The sequence below is a fragment of the Notothenia rossii genome (genome assembly GCF_949606895.1).
Source record: "Notothenia rossii genome assembly, chromosome: 5".
Lineage (NCBI taxonomy): Eukaryota > Metazoa > Chordata > Actinopteri > Perciformes > Nototheniidae > Notothenia > Notothenia rossii.
Window position 1 is genome coordinate 64,195,096 of NC_136903.1, and position 14,300 is coordinate 64,209,395.

General features: G+C 39.2%; 1 long non-coding RNA gene across 1 annotated transcript; it reads left to right on the top strand.

Annotated features, from left to right (window-relative positions):
* Positions 1-10,241: 10,241 nt before the first annotated feature.
* On the top strand, positions 10,242-12,543 carry LOC307041635. Its single transcript, XR_013808834.1, has 2 exons — positions 10,242-10,992; positions 11,184-12,543. It is a non-coding gene; the product is annotated as an uncharacterized lncRNA (long non-coding RNA).
* The last annotated feature ends 1,757 nt before the right edge of the window (positions 12,544-14,300 follow it).

The window sequence follows — 14,300 nt, forward strand, 5'->3', positions numbered from 1 at the left end:
AGCCTATCACACACAATGTGTTGGAGCGCTAGACAATGTAAGTGCAAGTGTTACATGATGAATCAACAAAGGACATGAGTATGTTTACTGGGTTGACAGCTATTTCAAAGCTGGTGTTTTAACATGATGGTGGCCTGGAGCTTATCATGCTTTTAACAGACACATGAAAAGTTCTAGTGCTTACCGTTGGCAGAGGTTTCTCAAGGTCTGTTGCCACAATGGTAGCCACAAGAATGAGCTGGTCCTTTTCATGGTTTCAGTGGAACGCTCAAAGCTTTTTTAAAAAGGCCTAAAGGAAAAAGATATCTATATATTTTCCATGGATCTGGTGAGTGTCCAGTGAGTAAAGCAAAGCCAAGAGGATTCCCAACTATTGTCAATATTCCTAGGAAAGTAGCAAAGAAACCAAGGTAAGAAAAAAAACCTGGAGGCACTAAAATCTTCCACTATGGTTTTCTCTAAAAAGAAATGGCTGCGTTTTATGGCGGGATTCCCAAGAAAAATACATAGATGGAGGATAGCTTCCCAGACAAAGATACATTTGGATCTAGTAAATGTGAATCAAGAAAATAATTAACCCTTTGTTATTCTACCTTTAAAGCAGCTGTTCAAAAAAAAGTGCTCTAAAATGCACTGGAGCATTGACTCTTGACTGAAAAATAGTATCGACTGTAAACATGGCTGCTGTTTCTCTCCGAACTTATTTTTGACCTCTTTAATGTTATTGTGGCTCACTTCTTGTATGTTGTCAGCTGGGGTCTTAATGAAAACAAGAGAGAGAAATAAGAACCTCTAATAGTTGGGTTGATTTTGACATTGGAGCCAAGACACCACACTTTGTTTAAAAAACTTAATTTTATTTATGGGATTGTGGTAGACACCCCTTAATGTTTTAACTCATTTTCTGTATCTTTTTATTTTCCTTCCTATTTTATTTTTGTTCCTATTTTTTTTTTCATGGATCAGCACTTTGTGTGTACTTTTGTTAAAACTTTTAAACTTATTTTTTATTTATTTACATAAAGATATTAAAATGTTTTACCCCTGGGTCAGTCATCTTCTTCAACATAAATACCTTTGTACCATGTTTTTTTTTACTTGTGATGGTTGAGTTGTGGCACATTTCATGTTTCGGTAGCATTATTCACTCATTCATGTTGACAGACTGACGAGTGGCCGACCTTCATTTTATGTATAGCTTGTTTCATTATACTGTGGAGTTTCTACTCTCTCTTGACAAGGATCTAGTTGCATCTCTTAAGAAAAAGAAGAGCAACCGGTCCAGAAATTAAACTGATGAGGCCTGGGAGGCTGCAGCCCTTCTTTCCCAAGGCTGATTTCTCTTGAATTTCAGCCACATTCAGACATGTCATCATTGGAATCTGCTGTTGCTGTGATTGACTCCCAGTGACACATGGTGATGACCAACTGCACAAACAGAGTGGGACAAACTAGCATGCAATTCTACTTTTTGACCCTTGCAATATGTATAACTTTGAATATGTTTAAAATAATTGGAATAATTGTCATTCAACAGGGAGCTGAATGAGGGAGTCTAAAAAAATAATAATCGGGCAATGATACCTCAACGTTTCCCAGAGGATATTCAGGATATTAAGTTAATATACTGAATATCCTCTGGGAAAACGTTGAGGTATCATTGCCCGATTTTTCTTTTTTTTAATATATATTATTAACTGCCTGCAAAACCTTGGATCTATTTGGTATGACCTGTGAGCTGAATATGTTATTTCATTAGTTATAGTGTGTGTGCGTCATGATAGAAAAGCAAATAGTAAATCAGATCCATGTTACACTGCTAAACGCAGTAGACCGACACTTTGTCTCAGTCAGTAATTGTGACCTAAATCAGTCATACTCATTCTATGTATGGCATTTCAACTGCTCTCCCCTGAAGGTCATTATGGTTTATACAATGTATTTCTGTATATGTTCCAAGATGTAGATGGAGGTGGCCTTTGTTTACGGGAGAGGTGGCCGACCTTGGTAAAGATATCGGTCAAAAGGAATCTTGACATTTAAGTGCAACCTGTGCTACCGCTCAATCCATGTCCCTATACGTCCTCATGCTGTACAAGAGCTGCCCACTGCTCCTGGTAGTACGATGGGTTAAAAGCAGAGGTCCAATTTCACTGTGTGTGCTGAGCTGTATGTAGATGTGTGTGACAAATAAAGAGGGTTTCATCCTCCGGTTCTAAAATCTGTCCACATAATATTTCCCCTCGTTTTCTCCATGTTGTTATTTCGATAGAGTTATTTTATGCATAGGAGTTATAACTTTCCTTATTGAAGAGTCTAGGTATAGTGCTTGAGGACAAATACAGTTAGACTTGAGTACTACATTTTGTAATGTTTCAATTTTTTTTAAAGGGGATATGGCACAGTACTATTACACTAATCTATAGAATATGTGATATTTCAACATGATATTTTTCACACATTTTACTGATGTTACATGTTTGGATGGTAAGTGTTGGGAAAATATTTTCCAAGGTCCATAACTTTGACCCAGTTTATCAGTTCAAACTGTCCTGACTGAGCACACGCACCTGTAACCTAGCTGCTGTGCTCTCAGTGTTCTTGATCCCTGTTCCTGCCTGTTGGCGTCAGCTGATAGAGGTGTTATTATTCTATCTTGTTATGCAGCATGTTGATTAGTCTCTCTGAACTAGCTAAATACATGGGTCTGGGGTAGAGTTCTTCAGAATTGACGTGGCAACTCTCCCGTGCTGTCAGACCGTGACTGCTGTAACTTGTGATGTGAATCCTCCGGCCGAAGCTCCTATAATAAACCATCAGTGCTCCTGCTCTTCCCGTGTCTCCTTCATGAGTCGGTGACTCCCACTGCATTACTACACAGACATTTCCCTTACAGTAAGGGTCTTTGTGAATTGTGACTGGATAAAATAGACTTGACATGAAATAGAGAAAAAGAACAGCCATAATGTAATGTTGTATCTTTGCCAGTAGAGGGAGTCCAATATCTATTATTAAAGCTTCATAGACTCACTCAGATTTTAAAACCACACAAACTGGATTTTGACACAGATTTTGAATATCAAACTATCTAGAGAAAATTATATTTGTTTGGTTTTATATGAAACCAATCACCACAAGCAGTCCTTTGATTTAATGTGACCTGTGATTGGCCCACTACTGCAACAGTTAATCCCCATACAGTAGGGCGGTTTGATATCAGAATCAGTTTTATCACTAAGTAAGTTTACACATACGAGGAATTAGCTTTGGTATATGTGGTGCATACAGAGACACAGAAAGAAGAATACGTAGCAAAAAAAAAAGGAATGACATGGAAAATGTATTTGTGTATACAAAGAAAAATTGGATTAGTATTGACAATTAATAGAAAATGAATGCTGTCATTGACATACCAAATACTGGTGTATTTCATTTCATTTCATCTTTAATTTCATTGTATTTGTCCCGCTCATGGTACGCAAAACCCAATGTACAATAATTGCCAACAAAACATGATAGCAACGTCTCTGATAGGGCTATGGGTCCGCCGCCGATATGACGTCAAATCGCCGCAAATCTGGATCAGCTCCGTTGTAGCCCCGTTTTAGAGATGTGGGTACGGAGGAAAGAGAGAGGGTTTCATTTTCTGACGCTGCGTGAGTTCCCTGACACACCGGTCACACATATTTATGTATAAAAGACATCAAAAAGTGCATTTTGCATGATAAGTCCCCTTTAATGCTTTAATCATTTACTTATCAAAAGTTTAAATGCAGGACTTTTACTTTCTTTCGTTGCAACTTTTAGCCACAGTGAGTGAAGATGACTTCTTCCACCACTGTGTGGATGAGACAGACGACACAGATGCCTCTTGCTGAGTGTTGCCTCCATGTTTGCCCTCCTGCTGCTGGAGGCAGAGATGGAGCTCAGCCTAAAAACCCAGCGAGGGTTGCACTGCGAGAGGGGAAAGATATCCCCTTTGGTTCTGCCCGACACGATGTGGCATCTGTGGGTTGTGTAACTCAAGTGGAAGGGAATTCAAAAGAAAAAAAAAAGGTTCAGGGACTCTAAAAGCAGTCACAGAGAGTTCACATGTCTCTTTGCATCGCAGCCAAAATGTTCAATCTGCACTTTGATGTTTGTGCTCTACGGCCAGATTAATTTGAAGGCAACACAGTAGTTATTGTCAAGAAAATCCACAAATGTAGCACAAATGTCACTTGTTTTACACCCTATTTATGACAAAAGGTGTCTTTAAGGCATGAATATTCATATCAATCAGCAATTAAAATCAGCTTCTTTGCAATTAACTCTGCATTTGAACACACCTGCAGTGCAACCTCTATGACCCATTTTCCTTTAATATTTGAGGAGAAAGCTTGGCAACTATTCATCATAAACACTTATAAAAAGCTGTTCTCTGTCCTGGAATAACGGCTTCTGTCTGACGGCTCTTCAGGTTCCCTGCCAGGCCCGAACAGTGTGGATCAAACATGGTTATTTTTATTTACAACCAAGGTCCCTGCAAGGCCCGCTGTGACCCCTCAGTCGTATTTACTTTACCTGCTGGGCCGTATTAAGCAGGGTCTGAGTCCACTTAGAGTTGGATGCAGTTCTCTGTATCCCGAGCCCAGATGTCAAGATCTCTTGGACTCGTTCATTCATCAATCCAGGAGAAAGGGTCTGTGCTGCATTAGCCACTGTCTCGTAACTCTCCTCAAATCTGGCTCCTGGGGGTCAAACTTTTGAGCTTCTTGCCAATTAAGGGCGGTTGTAGTGTAAGCAGATCCGTTCCTCCCGAGCCCAGACGACTCACTATGTCTTATTTCATTCTCATTCCACTTTCCATCATGTTTGGGGAGCGGGACATGATGGGATGGCTTGTGACAGTTCTGACCCATTTGGAGGTCTTTCCACGCAGCGTGAGCCGGTGAGCTCCTCGCTCAGCGGCCTGAGCGCTCTCTGGGCCACATAGAGATTCTCATCTCACATCCGCCATTTTGGAAAATCTGCGAGGAGAACGAGGACATTGCTGCAACACGCTCAGACAGAACAGCAGCTACTGGACTGATGGCTGTTTAACCTAAAACAAATAATACTTGACTGCACCGACCCCCCCCACCTTCAAAATGTTGAAAAATAAACCTTTTCAGACTTGATTATTAAAAATATATATTTTTCATAAATAAAAACATGTATTTTCACGTCTTAATTTTAAATGTTGTTGTGTGAGCTTGATTTTATTTTGACTTTTATTTTGAAAAGTGCCTGAACACCTGCAAAGCGCTTGATTAATAAAAATGTATTTATACTATTAAATATATTATTCAAATTAATGTATGAATATGTGAATTATTATAATAATAATAATAATTATTATTATTATTATTATTATTATTATTATTATACTAACTTATTTCGTATGTCCGTAACATTTATTTGTTGGTATGTTCTTGGTTGTAATAGAGTTAATACTTACTTACTTACGTAATTAATGTTATTAGGCATTCATTAGTGCTTTATAAATCACTAATAAGGCTTTTGTATCGAAAACATTTTTATAAATGAACATTAACACAAAAACTTTAACGACACATTAAATTATTTTGTATCTTTTAAGCTGCTTTTTTCAAATTCCTGCCTAACTGACTATTGGAACACCTAACCACGGGGCTGCAGGCCATCTGGACTAAAATCCATTTATTAACATCTTATTAACATTTCCAAGTGCTGACTGGACGGTTTATTAGAAAGTGAAAGACCCATAACTCTCAGTTGTTACTGAATTACTGATTGTGGGTTTGTTTGGGTCCAGATGCTCCGCAGCTGCTTTAAGGGAATGGTTAAACGGATGGTAAATGAATAATTGGTTTACCAGAATTACTGCCATTTCACTTCAAACGGTGTTTTAACGGTGTTGTTAAAGCATTTCCAAAAAGTCCCTCCATCACACCGTTTGGTGCTTTTTATTTTTTATTTGCTTAAAACTATAATCAACTATATCTGGAGCAGATATGTTTAAGAGTCTTTATTATATAAATATCAAAGGAAATCTACAAAATATAGATGCACACTAAAAATACAAATACAAAACATTCAAATGAAAAAACACTTTTCATGTGTTTTAGGTGCAGACTCAAAATAAATTGCATGATGATGACGTTTTTAAAAGGTAACAACAGCTGCACTTTTATTCAACCATAAATAAAACCGCCTGCTGTTTATCCTGAATGTGTGTGTGTGTGTGTGTGTGTGTGTGTGTGTGTGTGTGTGTGTGTGTGTGTGTGTGTGTGTGTGTGTGTGTGTGTGTGTGTGTGTGTGTGTGTGTAACATTCCAATGCATGTGCATGACAGAACATACACTCATACATGCATATGAGTCATGCTTTTGCCAGATGAGCATGAGCATACAGTAAGCTTCGATAACTCTTACAATCTGGTTTAACCTTAATTGAATCACTGGAAATAAATAAAAAGTGGCACACGGTTTAAGCCCTGCCATGAGCCACAATCATTTGCCAATAAGGAAATCATCTTCATACCAGAGAGGTTAATCACAGCTCGTTTCCCATTCATTCTGTATTTCTTCAGGCTCAAAAGAGGGAAGTGGTGGAAGAAGTACTCACGTCTTATACTGAAGTCAAATATGTACAAAAAGTTAAAGTACCTATCCTGCTCAATGTACAGAGGTGTTATCTGTACTTTAAGTATCAAACAGAAAGAGCATTTTTTGTATTGTAGAACATACTTGAAATACTGTGTAAGTGCGGAGCACAGTACTGCATTATACCAGATCAGCTTATTGTGTCTTATTTTTATCTACAACTTATATAAATGAAGTAGAGAAAAAAAGTATAGTATTTTCCTCTGAATGGAGTAAAATAATAAAGTAGCACCACATCTAAAAGTATTTTTTTATCCAAAGTGACTATATTTTGTATGATCTATATTATATCACAGGGTTACAGTTATTGATCCATTGCTCTGTTCACCATTATAATCTGCTGGCAAAGGTGAAGGTACCTTTTATAAAATAATACATCATAGTGTACACTAAGTTGATTTTTATATAATATTAACCTGGAAAAGTAACGAGTAACTCATCTTGACAAATTAAAGTAGACGAGTAAAACGCACAATGTTTGCATTCAAAATGTAATGGAGTGGAAGTATAAAGTAGCATCAAATTGAATAATTCTGATGTACATTATGTGAGTAAACATACTCAGTTACTTTCCACCACAGAATGAGATACACACAGGGCCGTAGCTATGCATCATGGGCCGTATGCAGAGCACACAACCCTCTACTCGATCATTACTCCCATCAGAAAGAGTCTTTGTCTACCTGCCTGCAGCTCAAACACACCTCTCATCAGACCAGCAACAGTTAGTGCTGGCCCTTCCATCAAATATTGCCACTGTTTGACATTTAATCAGTCACATAGCACTCTGTAATCTCCCCCACACTCTCTCTTCCTCCCCCAGTTGTACATTATGACCCTGAGAACTCAGATGATAGGCCTCTCCCTGCTGGTTCCCATGCTCCGCCGTGCAAGGGCCCCGAGTCGTCAAGGTGTAAGAGGGTGGGGGGACTTACGGGTGGTCGGGACTGGAAGTAGAAAGGGTGTGGCGTGCCAGCAGCGGTCTTCCCCCCCTCTCCCACCTCCACTGAACTACTGAACCCCCTCCTCTCCTGCCTCATGGGGTAAACCTTTTAACACACGCGCCATTCTCCGCCGGGTCAGGCCAGGGTCTCCAGCCTTTCACGCGTCGGCCGCTAATGAGGTTTCAAAATCCCAGAGCAAGGTGAAGGGAGTCTAACCTCCACTCAAGAAACTGAGCTGTGGAGAGACGGCGGCACTGTTGCTCAAATCACTTCTGACATAAAACCACAGAACAATGTGCAGTAGACTGGCTCTGGGGATACACTGAGAGGAGGGATGCCGCTCAGAGGCTTCAGTTTGATCGGAAACATATCTGCAGTGCTTTGGTAATTCCAATATGATGTGCAATGTACGCTTAAAGGCTTTTGTTGATTTTTAGACATGTATTTATACTATTCAATAACTTATCCACAAAAGTGGCTCAAATGTTTAACTAAATTGCTAGTAGCATTCATTCAAATCCTTGGTTGTCCTTTTTGCAGGTCTCCCTTGAAAAAGAGATCTATAATCTCAGTGGGACCAATCTGGTTAAATAAAGGTTTGAAATGAAATGAAATGAGACTTCCTTACAGATCCTCCAACACACACGAACGCGCACTTGACCAATAGAGTGGCGAAGTCACGCCCATCTACTTCCGGTCCATGGGACCTTATTTCGGAAAAATTATGTATTGAAGTCAATGGAGAGAGAAAACGTATCTTTCGATCCCGTTTGAATTATGCCACGAATTACACATATGTCAATCTTAAAAAATCATTTAAAAATATAAAATAAGTCAGTTTTTCGTAAAAATGTTTAAATATAAGACTACAGTATGAAAAATACGCAACTAGAAAGACTACAAATCCCAGAGTGGCGTAAGTCATGTCATAACTGATGTCACAATAGAGAACCGCAGTGACGCGTCGTAAAACCAGGAAGTAAGTTAGCATTTTTAGCACTTCCGGTTCCTTCCTCAAAAAGCAATGCATGTTTTCCATAGGGTTTTGGAAAATAGCTCGAAATAAGGTCTGTGGTTGACACAAATTTAAGAGATAAGTCACGTTTTGTTCTACGACATTAAATACATAAGCAGTGACCCCACTGTGGATTTTTGAAGAGTTTACGTGTCTGAAAAACGATGGTTGTTATCGAGTGGCTGAATAGGACTACAGAAATTGTCGAGGCCGTTGTACGTCATTACACAGAACACGTAAACACTCCCGCTAAGTTTGTTTTCCCCTGTGTTCTGCTTGAAAGCAAGTACCTGCCTATTTTTAGTATCTGTATATCTATACACAAGTTATTGAGCCGTTTCCGCTCTACATCCTGAACTCCTCCCTTCGATGCAATGCACTTCCGTTTTGGCGGACTGGGTTTGTTTTGCTAGCTAGCTCCGTTGTGCCGACAAAGCACTGATATCGCAGAGACAAAGAGGATATAACAATTACAACATGAAGAAAAGTGGTTCGGGAACTACGTGTGCGGTAGTTGGTTGCAATCACTCGAGAAAGCACCTGAACGAGTGGTTAGATAGAGAGTGCTACGACCACAAACCAGCACCCAGCACCCAGCCATGTTGTTCATTAAATACAGATAAACACAACAAATACTGCATGCATTGTATTTTTTAATATTATATATGAATATTTTCATAGTGATGTAATTGTGTGGGCTGCTTTTATATTTTAATTTGTAATACCTGTTAGGATTAAACATGTGATCTTTCTTGTTGAAGCCATTTCTTTAGTTTCCTCTCAACAATTAATTAATTCAGTGTTATTTATGTACAGTATGAGCTTAATATGAATGATGAACTGTGTTAAAAGAAATTGTAGCACTCTAAGGAACATATGAAATGCAATAATGCAATAACAGTGCAATAATGAAATTAAATTACATCAAACTTTATTTTCACTCAAACAGTACAGGCACATATGATATATTGCACAGCATAAAGAGATCATGTAAATTGTGCATTATGTAAACAACAGACAACTGTTGGCTCCTGTGGGCATGACCTAAATAAGGCAGTTTATTTTGGTTTTATGCTGGGCCACGTCGTCATGTTATCCTCCCAGTTTTGCACTGAATTCGGGTGGGGGAGAGTAACGCCATCTCCAGTCAAAGAAGTAGAATCGTGTTCCCAAGCTAGCATCACTGTTAGCATCGAAATCGCTGTGTTTACACCAGTGCCCGTCTGACTGTTTACATCGGTTTACACCGACAGACGCTGTGCAAAAGACTTCCGGCGGAAATGAAGTGCATTTGTCTAGTGTCATGGCGCTACCCGTGTTTTGGCGCGTAAACTTGTCTATATCTGACCATTAGAATCTGTATTTTTGAAATTGTCGTTTTTAACACAGTAGTTTTACAAATTATAGAATAATTAATTACCAGTGTTTTCCAATTTTACTCGACAGTTCGTTTCGTTAGCTAACGTTAGCTAAAGCTAGCGCTACTAGTTACCTACGCAATGGTTTGTTGCTTTGCTCCGGGTTGCAGCCACAGGTCTTCGCATGAAACGTGCTTGTTCTATAATTTCCCGGCCAATGTTTTCCAAAGGAGAGTCTGGATTCGTGCCATGAGGTAAGCTGACGTTACATTTTTGTCCATGTCACGGTGAAATGTAAATGATGGGTAGTGACTGTATCGCCGTTTTAGAGATGGCGCTGCGGAAAAGACCGCAACATAAGTAAAGATAATGAATACATCCTATTAAAACCTGTGTGGCTTATATGATAAGTCTAATTAGTACAAGCAGCATAACGTTTCACCATGTAACTAAAGATTGTAGTCAGGGAAATCAGTTTGACATATTGAACTACAAATCACCTCTGGCTGGCAGAGAACTCTCTGCTCCATAGCTTCTCTTGGACGTAAAATCACATGTACATTTTACATTTATATTCAATTTAATATTCCATCCCTCACATACTTTTGTATATATAATAACTTATATTTAGTTTTTCTTGTTATGCTGCTGCAACGCAAACATTTCCCAAATTGGGATCAATACAGTAATATCTTATCTTAATTAATTAAGAAATATAACTATTATAATTAGTGTAGCAGCTGACACCTATTTTCAATATGGATTAATCCACCATTTATTTCTTTAGTTCAATTTTGATCTATAAAAATGTCAAAATAGTGAAAACGTTCACGAGACTTATCAAAGTGCAAGGTTATATCTTTAGATGTTTTGTTTTAGCCTATGTACTGTATGTCTTAATACTCTTACAGTATATGTGACGGTGTGACTTCCATGAAACTATATTTTATATCTTCCCAACAGATGAGCTGACAGGAAACCTAACACTCTAACAACCACAACATTGCAAAGGTGAGTAAATGTAAATTAAAAACAATTCACAATTTTTTTATTTCTTCTTCCTTGTAGTGAGGTGAAGCTGACCTTGCACTTGGTGCCAGTAAGGATGTTCCTCACGCAGGCTGAATGTTTCTCCTTCCTTACTGACACAGAAGCCCTTGATTTGCAATGCTTCACTAATTGTCATTTCCCTGGCTCCGTAGGGACACTTTACCTCCAGCACAGCGGAAGACCCTACCAGACCATCTGGAGATGCCCCCAACATTCCTGATAGGGAGAGCCACAAATCTGACTCATGGACCTGCATCTGGGTTGCAGTGGTGAATGCCCTGACGCCCTCACATTCATTCATAGTCCCCCACTGTACAGACAAAACACCATCAAGGGCCTGTTGTTGCCCTAGCACCCTGGCAATAAGGGAAGCAGTCACCAGCTTTGACCTCAGGACAGCTCCAAAGTTGCTGGCAGTCAACCTTACTTTCCTGAACAAATGCCAGTTTGGGATGGTTCGCTGACCAGTGGTAGCCACCTGAATTGCCCTCTGTTGCTCTTCAGACAATGCCATGCTTGCCACAATTTCCTCAGGTCCCTGATGCACAACAGATTGGATCATTTCAGGAACAGTAAGTGTTTCCAAGCTGTAGTGTTCCTCTTCTGGCTCGGGGGAGAGAAGCCAAGAAATTCCTGAAAACCTGCCCCCGAGTCTGTCCCTCAGCAAGTCACGATCTTCGGAGGTGGGCTCTCTTGTCAGCGGGTTAAATTAGTTATTGGTTTCAACAGTCACATTAAAACAGTTACTAAATCAGCTTACTATCACCTAAAGAACATATCTAAGATTAAAAGACTAATGTCACAGCAGGATTTGGAAAAACATGTCAATGCTTTTATCTTCAGTAGACTGGACTACTGCAATGGTGTCTTCACAGGTCTCACTAAAAAATCTATTAGAAAGCTGCTGCTGATTCAGAACACCGCTGCTCGAGTCCTCACTAACACTAAGAAAGTGGATCACATCACTCCAGTTCTGAAGTCTTTACACTGGCTTCCTGTGTGTCAAAGAATAGATTTCAAAAATACTGCTGCTGTTTATAAAGCACTGAATGGTTTAGGACCAAAATGCATTTCTGACCTCCTGCTAAATGATGAACCATCCAGATCTCTCAGGCCTTCAGGGACTGGTCAGCTTTCTGTCCCCAGAGTCAGAACTAAACATGGAGAAGCAGCGTTCAGTTATTATGCTCCAAATATCTGGAACAAACTCCCAGAAACCTGCAGGTCCGCTGCAACTCTTACTACTTTTAAATCCAGGCTGAAGACTTTTCTTTTTGTCGCTGCTTTTAATTGAACTATTCATATCTTAGACTGCACTGTAACTTTTATCCATGTATTTTTTCTTTTAATGTTTATTTTATTAGCTTTTCTTTTTAATGACTGATTTTAAATGCCATTTTCTTAATGTCTTTCATTTTTTGAGAAGCACTTTGAATTGCCTTGTGTTGAAAAGTGCTATATAAATAAACTTGCCTTGCCTTGCCTAATAAAGATTTCATGTGACACATACAATTGATTTGTTGATGGGAATTAATGTGAATAAATTAACTCTAGGTTAACGGTACTCTTGCTATCACTACTCACCGACACTATAAACCTTGTCCCTCATGCTAGCCCTGACAACACCGGTAAGCACACCTTCATCTAGGCTGCACTGTAACGTGTCCTGACTTGTAGTGGTTCTCTCCTCTGTCTACACTCTTCTTGTCATCTTTGTAAAACGATATCGGACTGGTAATTGACACAGCCATGACTTCTAGTTAAATTCAGTGTGGCTAAAATGAAAAGCTTTGTTAAAATATGCAAGCACGCGAAAGTCAAATTCAGCTTTATTGTCAAAAATTCTACATGTGTTATATATACATCCAGAAATATTGTTTCCCACAGTGTGACATGTATACATAAAACAAAACAAAAAGGGCCTAGATAAACTTGGTATACATTAAACAAAACAAAAAGGGCCTAGATAACCGGGGTATACAGTTTAAAATGTTAATATATTTAATTTAAAGTGTTCAAAGTGCAGTTTCAGTGCAAGTCAGTTGAAACGATCTTAAGTTGGCGTGACTTTTAAGTCGTGCGACCCTGCTGCTGTACTGGCTTGTAGTTCGTTTATAGCATAATGTTAGCATTTCGCTTTTGGCGACTAGATTTATGATTCAGAAATTATAAAAGTAGGGTTGACATGTGGAGATTATCCGGCTGAACAAAACGTGATCCCTCTCTTAAATGTGTGTCAACCACAGACCTTATTTCGAGCTATTTTCTAAAATCCTATGGAGAATTTGCATTGGTTTTTCAAGAAGGAACCGGAAGAAGTTTACTTCCGGGTTTTACGACGCGTCACTGCGGTTCTCTATTGTTTTCCTCCACCAAATAAGAGATAGCTAAGATAAGATAACTTTAACAAGATGCCTGTGTGCTTAGTACCAGGTTGTTATCATACCAGCAATGGGTCTTGCTCGTTCTTTCGCTTCCCGTCTGATGAAAGGACCAGGAGTGGCTGGATCAAGTTACTGTAGTTACCTAGCTAGTAGCAAGCACGTTAGTTAGCATTACAGCCTTAGCCTTGTCATTTGTATTAGCCTTAACATGAAGTAACATTAAGTAACCCGAAATGTTAAACAGTAAGAGTAGTAGTCATATTTCGTGAACCCTTTGAAGAGTAGCCTACTGTCACACCGGTGTGATCATTCTATAATACACCATTTAAGCCCGGGGGAGAAATGCTAATGCTACATTAGCATTGGCGATCTTCTGTACTTCATGCTATCTGCACAAATGGTTGACATTAAACATTAAGAAGATCAGGCAGTTCAGAGAGAATCAAAGGAAGGCAGGCAGGCAGGCAGCTTTGCATGATCATTCTTCTGGACGTGTTTCATTGTGGTGATACTGAGGGTAGCAATCCCTGGTTTAGCAACACAGTAGTGACGGCCATCTTGGTGACGTCTGTGTTGTTGTGCAAGAGCAGAGATGTAGTTATTTGAGCATTTCACACAAAAAAATATGTTACTTCACAGTTTTACGACAAATTATTATTTTTTTGACTTGCAAAATTATCTTTCAAATTGACAAACATCATATGTGTAATTCGTGGCACAATTCAAACGGGATCGAAAGATAATCTTCTCTCTCCATTGACTTCAATACATATTTTTTCCGAAATAAGGGCCGTTTCTCAATCGTGAGGAAACGAAATAAGGTCTGTGGCTTCCAAGCCAATATTTCAAGGATACTACGTCATCGAGTGCCGCCGAAGGACTGTT